Genomic DNA, 12,513 nt, shown 5'->3' on the forward strand with positions numbered 1-12,513 from the left:
GTAGATTCTTACTGGCTTTTATGCCCCACACTTCTGGATTTCCTTCACTTTAGTCGAGGTAGCTTACACAGACGTTATCAGGCGCACACGTACGGCTTCACTTGGCAGTCCAGGAAACTGATTTGCTCTGAAATGTAAGGTAAAGGCGCATCAATGTGAAAGGAAAGCCCTTCACGGTGAAGGCACTCAGGCGCAAGCCTGGACAATCTGGAGAGAACCGCCTTTCCGCTAAGTGGGAAAAGAAAAACTAGCAGCAACTAGTTTTCCGAGAGTTTGGACTCCACTTCTCTAAGACCCACACCACCCTGTGAGTCCAGAGCTGGAGGCAGGAGAACGGGGCCTTGACAGAGCTTTGCCAGCCGAAGCCACCCTGCTCCACTTCTGGAAAAGGGACGCCTTGCAGCTAACCTCCCCCTTTCAAAAGCGGGGCGGGCTTGGCGCCGCTCTGCGAGAAAACTTTGCTGGGACCCTAGCTCGGAGACTAGGGCTGGGCTCCCGAGAAGATGCCACCCTTCGCTGGCTAGAACTAGCCGGTCTAACTCCTTCAAGTGCCAGGCGGCGGCCAGGCGTGGGGAACCCCCATCTCCAGGGGGCCGAGCCAGCGGGGAGCGCTTCTCCCTGTCGCTGAACGCAGGGGGTGCTCGGGGGGGTGGGCCGGGAGGCAGCGGGCCGCGAAGGACCTGTTGGGGAAGGGACAGCTCAAATGTCTTTACCTGTCGCCGAGATCTGGAGTGGTGAAGCCCGTGTCCGCGGCTGGCGGGCCGAGCGCTCAGTTGGCTCTGGCGCCCAGAACACCAAGTTGAGCTAGCGCCCCACGTAGCCGGCTGAGCTTCATTCACAGCCCTGCCAGGAGGAGAGGGGCCGAGCGGGCGCGCGCTCACGTGACGGGCGCCTTGCCAAGTATCGGCCAAGCAGAGTTGACGTCTGCGCCTGCGCGCCCTGGCGGGGCCCTCTCCCCACACCTTGGGCAAGCGGGGAGGGGGCGATGCCAGCTCGGGTGGCGGCGGGACCTAAACTGCAGCTGAGATCGAGGAGCTGGGAGGGGTTTACGCTTGCGCAGCCGCAATAGGTAGCCCCCCCCCCTCGCTGCCATATTTAATGAGGACTGGGCAGGCCCTAAACCCACTGCTGGGCGTGTCCTTTGCTTTTGAAAGAGAAGTACTGCATTGTGTTCCACTGTGTAGAGCCTGCGGAACGATTTTTGGTTTTGTCCTTAGCATGAAACTGTTTATCCTGAGCCCACAGAGTAGTTACTACTAGAAATCGAATACTAATTCTATTAGCTCACACATTTTAAGACTCTAATAATATGCAAGACACTTTTCAATACCTTTATTATTTTCATATCATTTAATGCCCACAATAACCCATTGGTTCAGGGACTATTATTTCTTCACTTTTATTTATAAGAAAACAGAGACACACAAAGCTTAACTTGTCCTAACTTACGTAATGGAAGTAGGACTAGTGATCAAATATAGTGATGCTTGTAACAGCCAACTTGATTCTCATTGCACTGGGAAATCTACACGGCAGTTTTTAGTATTTTATCCATTTTAACAATTAAAATAGAAAGGGAGGCTCAGAAAAGCAAAAATCACACATCTTAGTAAGTGGTAGTAAGTGGGTCTACCAGACACCAAAACCCTTGCCCTAGTATTATAAGTCACAGCCCCTCCTTTTACAGAAGAAAAAAAGTCAATTGGATGCATTGACTTTTATGTAAGACTAGAGGCTGGGTGCACAAAATTTGTGCACAGGGTGGGGGGTGGAGTGTCCCTCAGCCTGTCCTGCACCCTCTGGCAATCCAGGACCCCTTGGGTAGGGTCTCTAGGCCTGGCTGACAATCAGGGCCTATCTGGGCTTTCCTTCCCCTGGCTGCCACTGCTTGCCATCTGTAGGACACTGGCTCCCTTCTCCTGCCACTGGTTGCCTCCCTCTGCAGGTGACAGGGGTGGGGTGTGATCACTTGACTGGCCTGGGCCTCCTCTGCGGGGTGATCACTGGCTGGCCCCACACACCTGCCACAGCATTGCTGGCCGGTGTCCTGGACCTCCCTCTGTGGGGTGATCAATCGCAGAGCCCCCCCATTGATCGCCCTGCAGAGGGTGGCCTGGGCCTCCCTCTGCAGGGAGATCTTGGGGCAATGGCAGGGGGCCCCCCCCCCCGACCAATCGCATCACACCCATCTTGGCTGGCCTGGCGCCAGTGCGTGTCATTGCATGGTCATCCGGAAGGTCGTCCAGATGGTCATTCTGTTTGGTCTTTCGGTTTATTTGCATATTATGCTTTTATTATTATAGATGATCCTGCTAACTAGCTATGGTGGAACTGAGACTAGAATCCATATAATCAATCCAGGTAATCTAACTAGAATCCCAGTACTCTAATTCAGAGCCTACTGTAGTGAGCAACTTTGGATGCCTACTTTGGGCAAGCTAAAGGGCCAGGGATACAAAACACCCAGTCGGTGCAAAGCCACCAAGGACAAATCTGTAATCCAAAAAGTCAGGCTTGCCCTGGCCGAGTAGCTCAGTTGGTTAGAGCATTGTCTGGATATGCCAAGGTTGTGGTTCAATCCCCAGATTCGATCCCATTCAGGACACATACAGAATCAGTTAATGGATACATGAATGAGTTGAACAAAGTATGATGGCTGTTTCTCTCTCTCTCCCTCTCTCCCTCTCTCCCCTCTCCCTCTCCCTCTCATCAATCAATAAAATTGTTTAAGTCAGGCTTTTTGACCCATTGCAATGAGGGAGACCCCACACCAGAAAAACTGTGGGACATCTCAACAAAGAAAAAAAGTCATTATAGGATTTAGGGGGAAGGGTGGAGTTTAGGTAGATTTTAAATGAAGCATTGTTTTGGTAAGCTCAAAACTCGGCTGTGTGAAGAGGTCAACATCAGGTCTGGGCCGTGAAGTGAATCCAGAGTCCTGTTTCCTTGGGGACCACAAAGCAAAGATAGATGTGAAATGTTGTGTCTAGATACCTCTTATCTGAAGCTCTGCACCTGGACTGGAAATCAAGGCTGCTTCTCTGAGTCAAAGAAACATGCCCTCTAGACAAATGTGGGATGTTTTATTCTCACTACTATGACTTCAAGCAGAAAAGTTTCTTATCATCTCTAATTGTAGAAAATAAATTTTCTCAATGAATAAAAAAAAGTGGTGTTCACTCCAATAAATAGGGTTGTTATCACTTTACAGCTGCATGTCTTTTGGATAAATACTGTTCCCTGTTAAGTTTGCAGCTGGCTTTATTAGTGTCTGTTATTGTAGCCTGATGACTGGCTGAATTTTTGCTTTCTCAGTCCAGGCTAATTTTTTACTTTCTCACCTGGTAATATTTAGTCTCTGCCTTCGGGCACTCGTAGTGCATGGGTGGGTGACGGGGGGACAAGTAACTAGAAAGAATTATAACTTAATAATAATTAATTAAAATAGGTTATGTTGAGTCTTCTGATAAAGGTAAATCCAAGTGGAGATAACATCTTGTGAGGAAAAAATATCACAAATGAGGACCTTTCAGGTTGAAGCTTATGGTGGGGAAGTTTAGGGAGGATTGTGGGAGACATAATCAGAAGGTAAATTGAGGCCCAATTTTCTTTTCTTTTTTTAATTTCTTTATTGATTAAGGTGTCACATATTTGTCCTCTTCCCCCCATTCCCATCCCACACCCCTCCCCACGGATGCCCCCACCCCCAGTTGAACTTAACCGTTGGATAGGCTCATATGCATGCACACAAGTCCTTTGGTTGATCTCTCCCCCCTCCTCCCAACCTCTCCTATCCTCCCTCTGAGGCCCGCTAGTCCGATCGATGCCTCCTTGTTTCTGGTTCTGTTCTTGTTCCTCAGTCTATGTTGTTCATCATTTCCCCTAGATGAGCGAGATCATGTGTCCCTAGAGATATACTTATAAGAACTGAATGTGAGACGAGCAATAATAGTTATGCTGACAGGCAAATGAATCAGTCTGTAGTGAGTTTCTTTCTGGACCAACAGTTCTTTAGAGACCCAGTTTCAATGTCCACCAGTTCCTTATGTGTACATGTCAGCACTGACCCCTCAGCTCTGGATGGTGGACAAATGGTGGTAACGTAGGTCCGACTCCCTCTGGTTTGGTCTTGGCCGGACCCAGGGGCACGGCTTCACCCGGACTCAGGGGCACGTGGCCTCACCCAGACCCAGGGGCGCGTGGCCTCTCCCAGACCCAGGGGCGCGTGGCCTGACCCGGACCTAGGTGCGCGAGACCTCACCCAGATCCAGGGACACATGGCCTCACCTAGCCCCGGGGGTGCGTGGCTTCTCCCAGACCCAGGGGCGCGTGGCCTCACCCGGATCCAGAGAGGCCCAATTTTCGAAGATCCTGAATGTTGGACTGAGATTTGTACTTCAAAAGGTGATTGAAAAAAATTAAGGCTTTTAAGCAAGGGAACCCCTTTATTGAAACTCTTTTTCAAGAAGGTGGATCTGGGGTGATTGGTCAAGGAGAGGTGAGTTTGTTTGTTTTGTCATTCCAGGATAGGAGAACTGGAGCTTATTTGTAGATTTAAAGGGAAGAGCCATTAGTGAAATGGAAATTGAAGAGGCAAGAAAAAAAGAGGATAAATAATGGAGTGAAATATGTGACAAGATGAAATGAGATGCAAAATACAAGCTAACCTTGGAAAGAAGCCCCTTTCTTTGAGAAAAGAAAAAAGACAGTTTGAAGGATGGCAATCTGGTTATAAGCAGATTTGTCATGAAGCTACCTCTATAGAGTGAGCATATTGGCTCTACTTGGAATAAAGTCATTTGGGAGAGCTTGGGCAGGAGTGATTTATGGAGAATATGAGATGGATGCAGTACACCCTTGTTACCACTTGGAGTCACCACTGACTGCTGACAACTTGGAGGGCTCCTGTTGGGATTTAGGAGTATATTTCAAAAAAGAACTTTTTATAATATGTATTTATATTGATTTCATAGAGGAAGGGAGAGGGAGAGAGAAAATATCAATGATGAAAGAGAATCATTGATCGGCTACCTTCTGCACACCCTCCAATCGAACCGGGACCTTCTGGTTCGTAGGTCAATGCTCAACCACTGAGCAACACCAACCAGGCTCAAAAAACATTTTCTCTTTTGTGAATTGCAAAACAAAACAGATTTGAGAGTAGGTTCTGGAGCCTAACTGCCTGAGCTCAAAACATCCAGGCTCAGACACTTAATAGCTATTTCACCTCATTCAAGTTACCTATTTTCACTCTTCTCTAAGTTTCTTATTTGTAAAATGGAATAATAGGGTAGATATAAAACATAAAAAAGATTAAGTGGTCAATAAGTGTTAGCTAGTATTAATATTGATGATATGATGATGATAATGATGAAGCCTTTGGAACCCCAAGATTTTCAGGAACTATTTATATAGTGAGTAACATCTGCCTATACAATACCTCCCCATGTGAAATGGCTAGAGTGTGGTGCTAACGAGGCAAAGTGAATAACTCAATCAAGAGTTATAGATTCTGTTAACTCTGTTCTTTTCCCCATGAGAACCTTAGCCAGGTGTCCCACAAGTGTGTGCACATGGTCACAAATGTGTCTGGCCAAGAGAGTGTAGATAAATCAACTTAAATGAGTACTCTGCTCACCTCCCCCATCCTTGGGAAAAGCTGGAAAAATGTTCCCGCCCCACCCCCGCAGTGGTCAACAGACTTTTGGTGAAGAGCCATTTCAGGTCTTACAAAGCAAAGAGTAAAGACAATGTGATCTTATAAGTTAATTATAAAGAAAGAATAAAGCAGTGCATTTCTCTGTTATAATAAAAGGTAGCACTTTAGAGTTGATTTTGCAAGAGAAAAACTTTCAGAGCAATAGATCATGGTGGCACCTGAACTGTCATGTCTAAAGCAGCTTTATCTTTCATTTTGAAGTTGTCATTGCAAATACTGACTGAAATAGTTATAGGAGTATATAGCTATGTAATGCAGGGAGTGAATGTTTCTTGTATTGTTCTTATTGATTTGTTCCATATTTTGTTTAAGCCCTTACTATTGTGCCAGGCACTGTGTTAGCCCCTAGAGATACTAGTTTTCAATAAAATGGGTGCCAAATAAATGTTTGGGATAATTCTACAAAAGTCCTACCTAATAAAAAGGTAATATGCAAATTGACCGCACCATTGACACACCCACAAGCCATGCCCACAAGCCACGCCCACAAGCCAATCAAAGCAAGTATGCAAATTAACCCAACCAAGATGGCTACAGCCACAGAGAGCAAGGTTTCCCAGGTAACAGAGCAAGCCAAGCTTTCCTCAAGCCGTTGCAGGCCTAAGCCTCCACTCAAGCTACAAAGTTTCAATTATAGAAGGTAAACAAATTCAAACAGAAATGGGAGCAGAACGGAGCTTGAGAGAGCAAGCCAGGGTTGCCGGCGGCAACAGGGGAAGCAAAGCTTTCCGCACACCCTGTCCAGGCTCAGCCTCTGCTTAAGGCTACAAAGTTTCAATTATAGCCCCAACAGAAATGGCTGCCAGCCGTGGAGGGAGCAGCAGGCTTGGCTCCGCTCCAGGCTACAAAGTTTCAATTGTAGAAGGAAAATAAATTCCAGATACCAAGGCCTCCGCTTGGGTTGCCAGGGGACATGGCCAGCCTGCAAACCACCACAGGCCCCTCGCTCAGGCCGCCCCATGCCCCAAGGGAACCCCACCCTGATCTGGGACACCCTTCAGGGCAAACCAGCTGGCCCCCACCCCTATACCAGGCCTCTATCCTATCTAATAAAAGAGTAATATGCAGATTGATCATCACTGCAACACACAATATAGCTGCCCCCATGTGGTCAAAGATCCTGCCCCCATGTGGACACAAGATGGCCACCACAAGATGGCCAGCAGGAGAAGGCAGTTGGGAGGCACCCGGCCTGCAAGGGAGGGCAGTTGAGAGGGACCAGGCCTGCAAGGGAGGGCAGTTGAGAGGGACCAGGCCTGCAAGGGAGGGCAGTTGGAGGTGATCAACCCTGCAGGAGAGGGCAGTTAGGGGTGACCAGGCCGGCAGAGGAGGGAAGTTGGGGGCAAACAGGCTGGCAGGGGAGCAGTTAAGTATCAACCAGGCTGGCAGCAGAGTGGTTAGGGGGTGATCAGGCTGGCAGGCAGAAGTGGTTAGGGGCAATCAGGAAGGCAGGCAGGCAAGCAGTTGGGAGCCAGCAGTTCTGGATTGTGAGAGGGATGTCCGACTGCCCACCGGGATCGGGCCTAAACAGGCAGTGGGACATCCCTCCAGGGGTCCCAGATTGGAGAGGGTACAGGCTGGGCTGAGGGACAACCCCAATCCGTGCACAAATTTCATGCACCGGGCTTCTAGTAGGACAGAATAAAAGACAATGTCCCTGGCTGGTTTGGCTCAATGGATAGAGCGTTGGCCTGAGGACTGAAGGGTCCCAGGTTGAGTCCAGTCAAGGGCACATGCTTGGATTGCGGGCTCCATCCCCAATAGGGGATGTGCAGGAGGCAGTCAATCGATTATTCTCTCTCACCATTGATGTTTCTATCTCTCTCTTCCTCTGCCTTCCTCTCTGAAATAAATAAAAATATATTTTAATAATAATAATAAACAATGGCACATAAACTGAGTGGCCAGATTATTATGATCTCTGAATGCATAATAATCTGGCCACTCAGTATGTGTATATATATATATATATATATATATATATATATATATATATATATAATATAAATATAAATATAAATAATATAAATATAAATAATATATATTTATATTTATATTTATATTTATATTTATATTTATATTTATATTTATATTTATATTTATATTTATATTTATATATATTAGAGGCCTGGTGCATGAATTCATGCATGGGTGGGGTCCGGCCAGCCTGGCCAGGGGGAGGGGACATGGGCAGTTGGCCGGCCTTCCTGCTGGTCGAACTCCTGGTCTAGGGGACAATTTGCATATTAGCCTTTTATTATATAGGATATACACTGAGTGGCCAGATTATTATGCGTTCAGAGATCATAATAATCTGGCCACTCAGTGAATACACAATGAAATACTACTCAGCAATACAAAAGAATAAAATCTTAAAAAAAGAAAATGAACAAAGTTCTTTAGCTCAGAGGATCTATAGAGACAGTAGGTTAGGAAACTCTGAAAACATAGTGATCTGGGATCATTTGTAATTGCTCTGTACCTGTACGCTGAGTATCAAAATGAACAAATGGCTTCTATGCCAATAATAGTAGCTAACATCATGATTGGAGAAATATTAATGAAAACTATAGTGAGATACCATTGGTAGAGTATTAAAATATTAGTAATACACTGTGTTGACAAAGGAGGGGGAGAGTGCTCTCATAAATTGTTGGTGGGAGTACAATTCGTCAATTAAGGGCAATTTTTCAAGAGTTATAAAAATTACAAATTTGAGACTTCGATTCCCAAATTCTATTTCTAAGAATTTCTCTTCCAGTTATGTGTACCTAGGTATAAACTGCTGTGTGTACAAGGCTATTCACTGTAGCATTGTTTGCAATAACAAAAAATGAGAAACAATCAGATGTCCATCAATAGGGACCTAATCTAATAAATAATGGTACATCTATCGAATGAGAAAGCTCTTTATGTAAAATTCTCTGTGGTATAGTATGTGAGAAAAGCAGGATGTGGAGTTGTGTACTTTCTCCATTTTTTGCTATTGAAGCGTACTACCCATTCAATTATATATCATAAAAAGTTATATGGAAAATTTTTTTAATAACCTGTCAAGGGTAGTGTTCAGATTGAAGAGCCAGTTAGTTAGCTTACTGCCAGCTGAAGAAAAACCCCATCAGCCCTGTTAGTGAGAATATACTAGAAAGTCTATGGTATGCAAAAACCCAGTCTTTATAGTTCTTTAATTGGGTCCATCATAATTTTTGACAGACAGTTATTATAAGAAATTTTACTTTTTAAAAATGCCATATCAGATTGTCCAATATTTGAGAGAAATCCAATTCTATCTACGTTAGTGCTACCAGTATGCTAACGGGGCAAATATAAGAGTTTGTTTAAGGAGTGCTTTTGAGGATTTGCAGGTCTCTAATCTGTTGAGTCCATCCAGATCTGTATAGCCTTCTGTTCCATGAATGACTGAAGCACATGGAACAATGTTAGTGGTTTCTCGGAACCATGTGGTACCCGTTCACCCCCTAGTGTGAGAGCTCCTTGAGGGCACGGTCCATGGCCTATACTTCCTTTATATTCATCACAGCAGTGCTTTTCAAACCATTTGTGGAGAATGACAATTTCCCCACAAATCCATCATGTACCAATGCTTTTATAAATTACAATAAAAATGAATTACTAGAAAAATGAAATCAAAACAGAGACATTCAAAATCCATGCCCAATTTTTTTAATGATTATATTCAACAAACAAAATTATTCTGTCAAATTGTTGTCAAGGTTTTGAAACATTTACTCTCAATTTCTTGTCTCAGACCAGTATTAAACAGTTTGTGGACTGGCACTGGCCCATGGATCACACTTTGAGTAGTATTGCCTTACACCACTACTACAGTGCCCAGTTTATGGTAGGCATTCAACAAATGCTGGGTTTAATACATTACTTTATAGTGTTTTCTACTTTGCAGGGTGTTTCACATCTCTTTCTCCATTCTATCCTCATACCACCTTCAGAATTAGGTGGAGAAGATTTAGTCATTCCCATTTGACAGAAGAGGAAGTTGAGGCACGCAGATTAAGTGATTTTCCTGGTCTAAAACAGCTCCTTAAGGGTCAGAGCCAAAATTAGTCTCTGACTCCAACTGCATTTTGTGGCAGCAGCACTAAGAAAACCCTCCACTCAGCGAGAGCTTCCCAAGAATTCCACCAATTAGAAATAAGAAGACCTGTCTTAGGCTTTCCAAATGACAGCAGGTTGACGACGTGGTGTAATAATCGGAGATCTAATTTGGAATCCAGGCTTATGCAAGAGATTTTACTTATGAACCTGTCTTCTTATCATTAAAGTAGGGATATTAACAGCTTCCCCACAAAGCTGCACTAGTACTAAATGGTGAAGGTAAAGAGCCAGGTATGTAATTCAGAAAGAATGTTTATTATTAATATTGGGCTCAGTTTAGGAGTGCATTGAGGGGCTTGCTCTGTAATCTAATAACGTGGAAAGGCGCGCCATCTAGTGGTAGAGCGAAGAACTGGCTCTGGGAAGAGACCATTGCTCTTGGAAGGCTGGGATAAGTGAATCATGCACTTCTTGCCTTGTTTTTGCATTGGCTACTAGAAAGCTCAGAGTCAAATGTTTGGTCCACCCCTAGCAAGCGAACAGGACTTTACATACTGTATTCTATGATAATCTCACCTCTTATTCCATTTTATTTTGCCTATCTGTACTTTCCCTTGGCTTAATTCTCACATTTTTATATATTTTGTCGGTCATTTTAAATACCCTTTAGAATATACAGAATGGTGATTTATTAAACTGGATAGGAATATAACAAGAATACATTCTATTTTGAGTTACTGTCGTTCCATTATCCTGGCAAAGTCCAGAACCTAACAATACAAGAACAGATAAGTTGACTCTAAGATGTAATGGAGATTAAAAATAATTCAAATTAAAAACAAAACTTTAAGACTCCAAGCTTATGAAAATTGAAATCGCCACTACCGATTAATTAGTACTAGGACACTACAACCTGCATTAGTGGCTTGTTAATTTATTTATACACTGGGTACTTCCCATGTGCCATATACTGTTTCAAGTACAGAAAATATAGCAGTGAAGAAAAAGACAAAAGTCCATGCCCTCACTGAGCTTACACTTTGTGTGTGTAAGAGGGGGTGAAGACAGATGATGAACAATATAAACATGAATATTATATGGTATATGTAGGAGGTAAGTGCTATGAAAAAAATAATTAAGCTGCAAAGGAATATAGCACAATCTGGAGGGTGACAATTTAAAATGGAGTGATCAGATATGGCTTTGAGAAAAGGTGACATTTAAGAAGGTGACACAAGAAGGAACTTGAAGGAATGAGAGAGTATGTCATGCTGGTACCTAGAGGAAGAGTATTTCACCCAGAGAGAAAGCAACTATTGTGAAGGCTCTTAGATGGGAGCATGCCTGGTGTGACTGGGAACAGTGAGGAGGCTGCTGTGGTGGAAACATTGTGAACAAGGAACAGAGTACTTGGTGATGAGGTCACAGAATTCACAGTGGGCCAGATCATGTGTTGATAATGTAAGGATTTTTTATTCTTGCTCGAGTCATGGCTTAGTAACCATGGGAGGGTTTCAGAAAGGGAGTGGTCTGATTGACTTTTCTTCAAAGGATTTCTCTGGTTACTGTGTTAAGTAGAAGGGACAAGCATAAGTTAGGAGGCTATATCAGCAATCTGTACAAGAGATAATGGCAGGTTGGACCAGGTTATAGTAGTGGGGTGATCAGAAGAGGTCAGATTATGTATTTATTTTCAAGGTAGCACCATCAGAATTTGCTGATGGATTGGCTGTGAGGTGTTACAGAAAGAGAAAAGTCAAGAATGATCCCAAGGTTTGTGGCCTAAGCAATTGCAAATAATGAAGGAAGAATGGGTTTGGAAAAGGTAGAGAGCAGAAAGTCAGTTTTAACATTTTAAAATTTGAAATATATATTAGATATCTAAGTGGAGATATTACTAGTAAATAGGCAGCTAAAAGTACAAGTTGTAGTTTAGGTATGGACTGCAGATACAAATTTGAAGGTTGACAGTAGATGGCGTTTAAAGCCAAGAGATCAGATGAGATGACCAAAAGAAGAGAACGGAAGAGAACAGGATAGACAGAACAAAACGGAACAAGACTGAGACTCAGAGCACTCCCATAAGAAATCAGGAAGCCAAGGAAGAACTGAAAACTAAGAAAGAGTGGCCATGTGACAGGAGAAAATCCAGAGCAGTGTGGTGTCCTGGAAACAAGTGAAGAAAGTGTTTTAAGAAGGAGGAAGTGCTTGGCTTGCGTGGCTCAGTGGTTGAGCAGAGACCTATGAACCAGAAGGTCACAGTTCAATTCCAGGTCAGGGCACATGCCCAGGTTTCGGGCTCGATTCTCAGTGTAGGGTGTGCAGGAGGCAGCTAATAAATGATTCTCTCTCAACATTGATGTTTCCATCTCTCTCTCCCTCTCCCTTCCTCTCTGAAATATATATATATATTATTATGATCTCTGAATGCATAATAATCTGGCCAGTTCACCAGATGAAGCGAATGTACTTATCCCTATTCTTCCTGCTAAGTACATTATGTATAAAACAAATATAAGAATATTTTGAAAGATGAAGAGAAGAAGGAAACCTGACTAGGGACCTTGGAACCTGAGGAATGACATACCGTACTTCCCAGTAGGCCTCCACTTACATAATAAAACTTTTGAAAACTCAAGACAAAGAAAAACTCTTGAAAGCACCAACTGAGAAATGACATCTTACTTGGTTGGGGGTGGGGGGTATTACTTAAATGAAGG

The 12,513-nt window shown here is 43.9% G+C and overlaps 1 protein-coding gene across 1 annotated transcript in view; it reads right to left on the minus strand.

The window, feature by feature from the left end:
* The window catches only part of LOC129148601 (H(+)/Cl(-) exchange transporter 5-like), a 103,693-nt gene extending 102,694 nt beyond the window's left edge, over nt 1-999 (minus strand). The window contains exons 1-2 of the mRNA XM_054714015.1: nt 714-999; nt 13-127 (exon numbers count right to left, since the gene is read on the minus strand). The gene's annotated coding sequence lies outside the window, so the exon portion shown is untranslated. The remainder of the gene's footprint in view (nt 1-12; nt 128-713) is intronic.
* Nucleotides 1,000-12,513: the final 11,514 nt, after the last annotated feature.

The sequence above is a fragment of the Eptesicus fuscus genome, chromosome 1, assembly GCF_027574615.1.
Source record: "Eptesicus fuscus isolate TK198812 chromosome 1, DD_ASM_mEF_20220401, whole genome shotgun sequence".
Classification (NCBI taxonomy): Eukaryota; Metazoa; Chordata; class Mammalia; order Chiroptera; family Vespertilionidae; genus Eptesicus; species Eptesicus fuscus.